Source organism: Protopterus annectens, chromosome 12.part0 (genome assembly GCF_019279795.1).
Source record: "Protopterus annectens isolate FY-2018-M chromosome 12.part0, PAN1.0, whole genome shotgun sequence".
Classification (NCBI taxonomy): domain Eukaryota; kingdom Metazoa; phylum Chordata; order Ceratodontiformes; family Protopteridae; genus Protopterus; species Protopterus annectens.
The window spans coordinates 540,738,772-540,751,382 of record NC_056746.1 but is presented as its reverse complement, the minus strand read 5'-3'; positions in this window follow the sequence as shown (position 1 = coordinate 540,751,382).

Below are 12,611 nucleotides of genomic sequence, written 5' to 3'. Positions count from 1 at the left end.
CAGCATGGGCTGGGGGTGGGGTGGTAGGAGGAGATGGACAGCACCACTACTGCTGAACTGAAATTGGCAGGGTAAATACACCTGCTGAAAAAGCACAGTGTGCTTTTCAACAGACTCACTTTTCCTTTTTATTCATTATCCATTTTCTTTTTTCTTTTAACTTTCAAATCTTGTTCTCTGTTTGCCAGCATAGGTATCATGTTCTGTAACTTGGAACCGAAACAGAGAGTTTGTTCTCTTATGGTTTGGCATTACTGGGCCTCATTCTCTTTAGCAAATGAAGAATACAGAGATCTGGAGACTGTGATCAAACCCTGGCCACCCTTAACTAACACAAAGCTTTGTATTCAAGTCAAAAGTCTACAGTTATTTGCAGCAGAAAGTCAGAGCTCAGGCTGCATTGTTTTGAGTAATTAATATTCAGTGTGTGTCTATAACAAACTATTATGCTCTTTCCATATTTTCTGTTGTTGACATTAACTAAGTAAATGATTTGGCCATTTTTGTCCTATTTCATTCACAACATTGGTACATAACGATGTAGTTAGTAGATGAAATTATAACAACTTGGAGACAGCAATTAACAATTAATGCAAGAGAGATATTTTATCCAAATAATTGTAATAAGGGCAGCAAATACTTTAGTAAAAATGCCAGTATGCCACACTATTGATATATTTTGTAAACCATGTATCAGCAAATGCTTTCAACAGCAGTTAGTATGTAAAAAGGTATATGCACTTTAATCCTATAGTCTGTAGTCTAACATGAGTGTGTTCTTTTCCTAATGAAAAAGCTACAGTAAGGGCAACAGAGACATGCACAACTTAGAGCTCTGCTAATCTTAGACAATTTATACAAATGTACTTCATATTGCTTTGTGTACTGGGGTGAGCTGTGCATAATATACTCAGAAAAAATGCAGCAACTGTGCAGAAGTTGGCTTACATAACTCCCTTTTTTAGTGTTGAACTAATTGTTAACTCATATTGTAACATAAGAATACAGTAGAACACAATGGATGTCACTTAGTCTGAGACAGATGTTGTGACCCACACATGACTGGGGTCACAAGACATTGTCATGACACTGCACTGTCTGACTCTGCTGTTTTGGAAGGAAGCTGTCATGTATAATGGAAAGATTGTGAAGATCATGATGCAGGGGGTTTGGTGTTTCACAGCTACATGTTGGAGCATTGCTGCATTCTATAGTGAGTGAGGGAAGCCTTTACATGGGACTAACAGTGGTCAGTATGGGTGTGTAACTCTCAGAAGCATAGCTAACTCAATCAGTGTCCTGTACCGGTACCAAGTTTATACCCTGCCTGCATAGAGCACTATGGTGCTCATGTTTGCCCTCTCACTCTGCCCTAGCTGTGCTACTCATAACCGTGTGGCCATGTGTGTAATACAGATATACAGAAATTGGGGAAGTGAGTGGGTTGTACACAGCATCAGTTATGCCTCACAGACAGGTGTATAGAAAAGGAGGTGGCCATAACTATGGTTATTCAACAGCATAGCACACACACACACACACACACACAGACACACACACACACACACACACACACACACACACACACTAGCTGACATATTTAATCCAAAATGTCTATATATACTGATATACTGGCATGGTTGCATGAAGAGGCAATACCTAGAAAAGTTCACTATCCAGCAGAATGAAATGTTATTGCAAGCCTTCCAAACACATGGCACATCTTTCCTGGGTAAAAATGCCACATTCAAGGACTAGTGGTATCAGATTTGGCAGGGAGTGCAGCAGAATGTGAGTGCTGTGGCTGTGGGTGGCCATACTAGATCTCTGCAACAGGTTCAACCAAATATTACCGATATGATATTTCATACAAAGATCCACACAGAAACAACTGACTGAGATCAAGGAGTTTTGGGTATCACTCACCAGATAGATGAAGAAGCTTATCATATGCAGGGCTGGCTTAAATGTGGGAGATGAGCACCTATGTATCATTTGTGGATGCATCAGTTAAGCAATGACCACTACAGTATAGTACACTTGAATACATCTAAAGGGAATGTAAGGACCAACAAAGGCCCTCCAGCATATCTATCAGTCCATACACCTCTATTCTGCAACTGCAGTAAGCTTCACAAAAAGGTATGTGCATCAACAAAGTTATAGCTTATATTAAAGTGTAGTACTATGAATGCCTAGCAAGTGTGGAGGCATACGTGAGGGAAGACAAGATGTCATATATGCTCCTACGTATATAGGTTCTACTGAGGGAAGGTGCAGCACAACAGGACAGCATAGACCTGGCATCAGCAGGACAGCCGCCACTGACAATGATGGTAAAATTCAAGTAACTTCACCCAATGTCCAAGTGGCACTGTCTACACTACAGGGAGAAGGGAGTCACCCACATCCACCATAACAGAGGCTCATGTACAGGTACAGAATAACCACACAGCCTCACCAGGGAATGATGGATAACTTCTACCTGATAGTGCCTTGCTATATCTACCTGTATATTTTCTGCAGACAACATTTAAACTCTACACTGTCTCTGAAGTGCACATACCCACCATAAGGAATAAAGATAAGATGGGAGGTTTTTACTATGACTCCAGATCCATTCCTGATAGGACTGCAACACTTGGCATTAAACAGCAGATTCACAGGTAAGTAATACAGGCACAGCTGGTTGCTACTTACACCAAGGTGGACATGGTTAGTATTCTAAATGGATTCTGGGATGATATGCAACATGTGCGCAGTGATGTGGAGTATAGGGGCAATGAACATATAACACTGCTGAGTTCACTGCTGGCAAATGTTGACTTCATCAATGCTTCCACATAACACATTCCAACAGCTGTTGATCTGCCATTAAAGGCCATTCCTTCCATGCCTGTGAAAAGCTCAGGAATTTGGATGGTCTAACTGAGATTGTCCCATGTTGAATGCTGAGATGGTCAGAAACACAGTCTCACTGTCATCTGTGAGCAGGCTGCCAGAAAGGTCCCATCGTGCTCATGGTCCAGATCTTGACCATTGGTATTCCTCTTTCTCAAAACCTAATGCAGGCACATCCATTCATTCATGTACTCCTACCCCTTCCCTATTACCAGTGGGTACACATGTTACTACCCCTGCTTATAGTCATTAACATTTTTGTAGGCAAGAGCCCATCAAGACCAGCACATGGTATACCTTGTCAGTGTGGATGTTCATGTTCATCTGATTCTATCCCTTCCCTGCCATGGACATCATCAATGCCCAATATGTCATAGTGGATGATGCCAACAGTCCCATCATGGCAGCTTGGGATCACCACTAATTAAATTATTCCCTGACTACTCATAATCTCCCAGGGTGCATGGTTATGGTGTTTACTTCCTATAGTCCTACCGTATCTTGCACTGTTACAGCCACCTTTCACTGTGTCCTCCTGACTGCTCTGATGATCCTACCCCATCACCTAGCACTGAGTCCCCCTCAAATATCTATGCAAATAATAATGACTATGCCCTTCCTATCCCTAGCCTGTGCAGGTATAGTTAGGTCTAATGCATTGCTAGGTATTGTCTGTGTCATGCACCATAGTTGTGGACCAGACACCATCCCTTTGCTAGTGCTGCAATGTACTTCATCCACCTCTTTGTCAACTGTGGTACTACTGCTGCTGTGGCTTCTTCACCAGACTGCCCATTCTGCCCCTTTTACTGCTAAAACAATGATGTATAAGGTTCTGCTAAGATGTTAACCTACCACTCTGTCTGTTTGCACAGTGCCATATATGCATAATTTAACATGCAATAAAATGTTGATGCAGATTTTAGGACATTATCATAGTGTCCCTCTTGATATATCTAGGCAAAAGAAGCATTACTTCAGTTGGATGTACAGTCACTCTACTATATTTTGTGTTTGGCAGGTGGTGCATTATAGTCCATTTCCTGTTTAGCTTGTTTTTTTGGATGGAAGTTCTTAACCAAGGATCATGGGTATATTATATTGTAGCCTCCTTCCTGCTTCTATAATACCTGCATATATAGACTTGTCAGTCTAGCTTGCATGTGCATCTGTAACTATGATGACCTTCTAGGAAGAACTCCCTCATAAGAACTTTTCATATAGGTCAGATGTGTTCCAGATATAAGAATCTACTATTCAAGTGGCACAGGGGAGTCATTATAAATAATGCCCTATTCGTTGATGGCCACCTGGCAGTAAAGTGAGTAGAAGCTTTTCCTTTTGCTGCATTACTGCTCCCATAAATCAGGCAGGGCTTGGTGTCAATCTGTTTATGCAATCAGTGTCTACAAGGATTTCAGAGGGATGGGTAAAGTTATAAAATGACCAGAAGGTAGCTGTTCTCTCCTTTGCAGTCCTGGGGAACCAGATATTCTCTTCCAAATAATATAGTATAATGCTCAAGAGCTGATATGGGGTTCAGAAGGCTGAGGTCAGTGATACCCCTACCATGTTTTCAGCAGTTTGCTAAGAAGCCTTGCAGGTACAATGGCTAAAACTACGCATACCTTAGTAGCCACTGGAATGGACATTCTATGCATCCCCCTTAATTCTGCCTGATGGTGACACTCTTCAAAAAGGTCCAATGTAATCTTATTTGCATAGAAAGGTCCTCAATCAGCTGGTCACTCAGGTGGCTGTGCCAAGTGCCATCTCCACCACATCCTTTGGCATAGATGGCCACACTATGTATCATTAAGGGTTCTGAAGGCAACCATTAACACTGGTTGTTGTGCTACTGTTGCTGCTACTATAAACATCAGTCACCTCATGTATGCCCTATCTCTTGGTATATAAAATGGGTATGTGCTGCATAGTGGCATATCTGTTTTATGTGCTTCTGAATCAGTTTCATTTTTTTGGGGTTTGTTCATTTGCATATGCAATATGACTCATTTGCATGCAGTTTTTAATACATTTGTTATTGAGATAAGCCTGCTAGACATATGTGCCATTTTTAGGGATAACCCAGATGAACACTGAACACTCTTGTTAAGTGACTTGATAAGGGAGATTCACAGACTTCTGTTCCAAGATTGCAGCCTAACCTATTCTGTTTACTGTGCATGTACAATTAGCAGCAATGCTCATTAACAAAAAAAATGAATCCAGGCAGAAGTGTGCAATGAAAAGATCAAGAAAGATCCTTGTCATGGCTGTAGCAGGGACCTGCAATAATATTGGGTAAGACTGTGGTATGGCGACAGTGAAGTATGAAAAACAGTAATGCTCATTTGTCAATAACGAGGCTTGACAGTACTCAGCATGATACCATGCACACAATTACATCAACAGACGGAAGGTTTGTGGGTAACCTATGTGGTCCTGAGGCTTGTGTGCTGTATTTTTTGACCAAATGAGATGTATATGTAGAGAAAATGCTTAGACAAGGTAGCAAGGGAAGTATGATTAAGGTAGAATGGTAGAGGAAGTAGTAGGATCCCAGAAACAAGCATATAATGCAGACAAGACTGCAGAGGGAGGTGGTGACTCAATCAGGCATGTGCAAGACAATGGAAAAGGAGATGTGAAGCACACAGATATCATTCTCCATTAATTATAGATAAAAAGGGTAATAAGAAAAACAATAAAAAATCATGGGTGGGGTAGAAAAAAAGTAACAAAATATAGCGATTAAAAGCAGTTATGATGTCAGCAGCATCTTACCAAAGTACCTCTTCTATAATGCATGTACATGAAACAAGCACTCTACTTTTGCAATTATATGCTACTTATATACAACCCTGAGGGGAACTGAACCCACATCTCTATTCAATGACATTGTACAAAGCACTTAATTTGTGCTGACCTTAAAAAACAGTCACATGAATGGTATCAGGGAAGCATATGGCAGGTGATTGTTGCGTACTTGTAGCCTGAAAACTATAAACCACACAAAAGCATTTAACCCTGAGGGGGACTTGAACCCTCAGCACTCTCCACTGAAATTGTATAATGTATGTCATTTATATGCTGAGATAGCAAAGCAGTCACACTAAATTTGTCAACAAAGTACATAGCAGATGATTGTGTTAAAAACCTGAATGAAAGCATAAAACATGCAAAAAAAATTCAACACTGAGAGACTTGAAGCCTCGAGCATTTAATTTGCATGCTGAGCTATAGAAGTAGTCATAGTGCAGGTGTTAGTGAAGCACATAGCAAGTAGTTGTTGCACACTTGTTGATCTAGAGCAGCAGTCACAGTAATGACATCAGCAGTACACTGTGTTGTATGTGCAGATTGACGCATAGGGATGCTTAACTAATTTGAGCTCCAGATAGCAGCTGAAGCCAAAATGCATACCAGATAAGAGTACTTGTACATACTGGCTGGTATGCAATGACCAGAGTCAGTCTCTGTTGGTTGTACATGGGCATTGATGATTTTCTTTGTGACCCGTTGTGGTTACAAATGATAAGTGATTTTGAAGCCTTACATGGGCATGTATGAAGTGTTCCTACCTGTTTTGGACTAGACGAAAGGTTTGAAATGGGGGTACAGGAAATAAATGAAAATGGGAGGGAAAAAGAGAGTAGAACAGAAGGTGACCAACTAATGAATGAGCAGAATGGAAGGGGGCAGCTGGGATAAAGAGTTTCTGAGGGACAAGTGCCCATTTTGTAGGCATAAAGAGAATGAATGTTAGGGAAGTAAGTAACTTAAGAGTAAGCAAGAGGGTGAGCTTAAGTAGCAAGGGAAGAGAGGTATGACAGACAATATGCTAGATAACATGTGGAGGGAGGAGGGGCACAATGGTGAACAGCAGCATAGCTAGGGTTAAGCAAAGAGTCAATTGCCATAAACAAAGTGTTGAGGGGCATGACTGGCCAATTTTGATCGGTCTTTAATGCACACTGGCTTTTAAAAGCTAATATTGCTTTTGTAGTCAAACCAGAGTGCTGTAACACTCCTTGTGTAGTCTGAACTGTAGCAAGCCATTTGTTGCAGTTTAAAAGTCAAAAAGAAATACTGTTATATCTATATTTATATATCTACATCTATATATGTATATAGATATATTATATATATATATATATATATATATATATATATATATATATATATATATATATATATATATATATATATATATATATATATATATATATATATATATATATATATATATATATATATATATATATATACAGATCACTATAGATATAGATATATATAGATTAGATATAGCTATAGCTATATACATATATTTATATATGTCTATATCTATCTATCTATATATCTATATCTATATACATATCTATATGTGTATATATATATATATATATATATATATATATATATATATATATATATATATATATGGTTTCACTTCTAAAGCTTGAAACTTCAAATCATTGAACCTCCAAATATTGAAGACCAGAAGATGAAAGATTTGAAATATTGAAGCTTATAAAAAATAATCTAAAATGTGAATACTTCTTATTTCATATTTTTGCAGGGGGGCAAGCCCCCCTGCACCCCCCCCATGTGGGTGGCTTTGCCCCCTACACCCCCTGCTACTTAAATATACCAACTCTGAGATCACATTACAGTGAAGAGAATGGTAAAGTTCCTGTTCCGCACTGTACGGCGATCTCCATTGACAAGGTTCAATATTTCAAATCTTCGATCCTCTAGTCTTCGATAATTAGAGATGCGATGATTTGATTATTTAAAACTGCAAGCTTTAGAAGTGAAACTACATATATATATATATATATATATATATATATATATATGTATAGGTCTGCTTCTTAATTTCAAACTTTCAAAATTTTGACTTTCTTATGATCGAGACTTTAAGATTGAAGTTATGAAACTTCCAAAATTCAAATAAAAAACAAAATAAATAAAGACAAAAAAAATCTTTTTTTTTTTTATATTTTTACAGGGGGACCTGCCCCCCTGCACCCCCCACACCCTTTGCTAATTAAATATACCAACTCTGCGATCATACTACAGTGAGAAAAACTGTAAATATACCATTCTGCACTGTACGGTGATCTCCATTTAAATGGTTTGAAGTTTCAAAACGTCGATCTTATGGTCTCAACCATAAGAAAATCAACATTTTGAAAGTTTGAAATTTAGAAGTAGACCTATATATATATAAAGAGAGAGAGAGATCTTTAGATATAGCTATATTTATTAGCTGAAACCCGAGTATTGTAGGTCTCAGTGTGGGATATAAACAGTACCAACTGTTTGTTACATTTGTTTTAAGCAGTTTGCAATGTTTGGCGATGTGTTATATTTCTAACACTTTCCTTCAGATCAGATAACCTTTATGTATGCTGAACCTGTTTCCCTTTAACACATATGTATCTAATATGAGTTGGCTGGTGTTCTGGTATACTTTATCTATATCTATCTATCTATATATATATAGATATATATATATATATAGATATATATATATATATATATATATATATATATATATATATATATATGTATATATATACTGTACACACAAACATACACACACACACACACACACACATACACGCATATATATATATAGGCACACACACACACACACACACACACACACACACACACACACACACAGACACTTACATATACAGTGTTTTGATGTACTGGTTAAGCTTATGAATGTTTTCTAAGTGATGGTGTAACATTGTGCTTATCAGTGCAGTGCCATGTTCTGATAATTTGCTCAGTACAGCTGTAAATGTACATTGCATTACTGTGGTTCTCTGTCAGTATACGTCCTGCTAAAACTTTGAGCTTATATACATACACTTTTTTACTATCACTCTCCTCTTATATTTCCCCTGTATTCTCTTGCTCTGACTTACTGTGGCCCTTCCTCCATCTCTTTTTTTGTACAATAAGCACTAACTTTTTGCTTCAATAGAATTTTACAGCTTAGTAAAGTTGTTTTTTCTTTCATTTCAAAGCCTGCAGTCACTACATCTGACCTTGATATTTCAGGAGCTCTGCCATAAGGCCCTACATCTACTACTTTACTGAAAATGTTGTCAGTGTTTAATGTAAGCATATTTATCATGAAGACCTTGTTGTGTATTAACTTTAATCAGTTAAATACATGCTTGCTCTGTGATTGAAAATCTCTTAGAAATATTCTGTGTACTCTAAGGACCACTTACTAACTTGGCTACTGTCCACTTATGCCTGACCAGTAGACTACGGTGCCTATGCCAGTTTTTTACTCTCAGGAAATGACAATCTATTTCATTGCATCTCTTTGTTAATCGATCTTAGTTATAAACTGACTTGAGGGTGGGAAGTCTGCTATGCTTGGCTTCACTTTCCTCCCCTCCCAGCAATTTCCACCCACCTCTTCTTACTCTAATATTATACTTCCTACATACACATTTCACTCCTGACTCTTATTCCAAAACCTTCCCCAATGACTCAGTACTTCTATACATACACTTCTGGTTGTTTCCTGCTTCCCGATCTCTATTTAATTTTTAGCTAAATTCCCAACTTTCTCCCACCCACAGTGCTTTGAACTATAACCATTTATATTCACAATCCTCCCTAATAGTACCTTTCTATTCCACATTGTATCTTTTCTTCCCAAAATAAACCCTCATTTCTCCTTATTTTGAATGCATTATTATACTCCAGCCTTTAATGCCCCTTTATTCCTTACATTCCAGAGAAGATACTAGGACAACTGCAACTTGCATCATTATATCAACACACTGAGAAAATACACTAGTACCAATAGCTGTAAACCAGTTTTCTTTACTGGTGCTTCTGGTACCTCAGCTGAATGCCTTCAAGGAATAAATTAAGGCCCCACACAGTTCAATAAATTTCAGTGCTGTTCCAGTCACATGATACATTCACAATTAATTAATTATCACAAACAAATGAGCAGACAAACCCTAAAAGCCCCAAGCACTTTTACAAAAGTAAGTGCATGTCCTGAATTTTTACTAAGAAGATAGTTTTGTTTAAACATTATATAGATTATTTGATTTTTGTATGCAACGGTAAGCCCTCTGAATTGAGCGCTTGAGGAATTTACTTTTGTTCACCTTATTGTGTTGTTCGTTTTCCAATAAAAGGATTTTACCAGTTTGAGGAGTCTTGGAAGAGTTCATTGGACACTGCTGTGCTTTTTGCATTCTGTTGTGGCTTTTTGGGACCTAGTTCGTGTTTTTGTTCCTCTGAATTCAATAGTTTTGTGGAACAATTGAATAATAATGTTTGTGGCCTGGAATTTACTTTCACAGTCAACAAAGAATGCATACAGTATTTAGACGTGGAGTTATACAGAGGGGAAAATAAGCTGGTACAGTTTAGGCCATTAAGGAAAGTTACAGCGGTTAATGGTTTTTTTCATGCAAACAGCATGCATCCCCCACATCTTATGGAATCTTTGCCTTTTGGCAAATTGTAATGAATTTATACCAGTACAGTGATAGTAGATTGGTGGAGGAGAAACTTATAAAGGTCGAGGAAAGATTACTTGAGAGAGACTACCTCCGCCAAGAAGTTTGAGGAGAGCCAAAGAAAAAGTGCTTGGATCAAAGTGGAAAAGGGGTGATAATTGGGCTAAATGGTCTGTCCATACAGACAGTATGATGGAAGATACATTTAAAGGGGAGATTTTTTAATGACTAAGTATTCACCTTTTTCTCATATATTAAGGGAGTTGGTGAATGATTTATGGCAAGTTATTAGTCACGATGAGAAGTTGAAAAAATTGTTTCCAATCAAGGTAATCTTTTCTTTTGGAAGGTTTTTGAATTTAAAATAACTATTACAGTTAAAAAGGGTGCGGGTGTCATTTTCAGTAGGTTCTTTCCCCTGTAGTAGATGTAAAGTTTGTGGAAGGATTAAGAATATTTCAGGTACCAAAATTAATGGTAGACTTTTTTGTTCTATAGATAGATTTTTCAGCACTTCTTGTGGGGTGGTTTATGTTGTGGGATGTGGTTGTACTCCCACTAAGTGGTACATAGGGCATACCAAATGTATGGTTAAAATTAGAATTCTTGAGCATAGTACAATTGCTGAACATTTCCATAAAGCTCATGGAGGGTCTGATGCTAGTTTTTTTCTTCAGTATTCTTGCAAGACCTTACTTAGTTTGTGGGGGGGGGGTGGATTTCACTGCCAGCTTAATTACAATTGAAAGTAGATTTATTTTGAACTTCATCAGTTTACAACCCAGAGGCATGAATCTGGAAGTGAATTTAAATATTTAACACTTGAATATTCTAGTATGGTACTTAGTAGAAACGCTAGGTTATTTGATAGGAGTGCATAAAAACATGCAAATTGTGTTGTTGGTATTTATTACTGCATTTAGGACATGCACTTACTTTTGTAAAAGTGCTTGGGGCTTTAAGAGTTTGTCTGCTCAATTGTTTGTGATAATTAATTAATTGTGAATGTATCATGTGACTGGAACAGCACTGAAATTTATTGAACTGTGTGGGGCCTTAATTTATTCCTTGAAGGCATTCGGCCGAGGTACCAGAAGCACTCAGTAAGGAAAATTGGTTTACATCTATTGGTTCCAGTGTATTTTCTCAGTGAGTTGAAGGTTGAGTTGGAGTATATTTCATCATCAACGGCCTGTATCCATGCCTTGTATTGTTCTGAATGCCAGTATCTGCCTTCATGGAAGATGTTTTGCATACAGTAATGCATACAGGTATGCAATGGATATCATATCTGTCATGTAGGGAACATCCAGCTGCCCTGTGGGGTCTGTCATGCTAGCCTCTTTATGAGGTAGGCTACAATGTCACCTGATGTATTTCATTTTATGTGGTAGATTACTGATGTGCATCCCCAAGTAGTGTCCCATAAAACCTTTATATATACTTTCTTTTTTATGTCCTCCAACCATAGTAACTATCACCCATAATTTACGACACCATTCATATTAATGCAGCTATATTCCAACAGACATATCTCCTGCTTAGCTAGTTGACCCATATGGAGCTATATATCCTGTTTTTTACAGTTTTAAGTATTCCAGTATTTCCTGCAAAATTCATTGTAATGATCTCTTACACAGCAGTGTTTTGTAATGGCCCGCACTGCTCAAGAAGGACTCTGTACTGATTTCTTCTGGATGTTACAATATCAGACATACCTGCTGCTCATCCCTCCTTTCAGCAGCTCTAGGACACTTTCCTGACCATGGCCATACATGCTGCACAAGATTGTTCTGTTCATAAACCATTGTAGCTCTTCCTATGCCATATTACACCATACTGACCCTCAAAGCATCCATTGTGATGCCGAAGAAACAAACCTCTATACCACTCCTCCTGTATCTATTAAGTGTCCTATCGCTGCCATATGCAATGCTGTGACAGTGCAACTGTTCTTTGTGAATTGACAATACAGATTTCTGGCCTTTATTTGACTATATGACAAATTACCTTTTTTGTGTGCATGTGTGTACAAGTGTACGTGTGTGTGTGTGTGTGTGTGTGTGTGTGTGTGTGTGTGTGTGTGTGTGTGTGTGTGTGTGTGTGTGTGTGTGTGTGTGTGTGTGTGTGTGTGTGTGTATGTGTATATGTGGAAGCGGGTACCTGGCCATGCTCAGATGCTGTATGCCACCA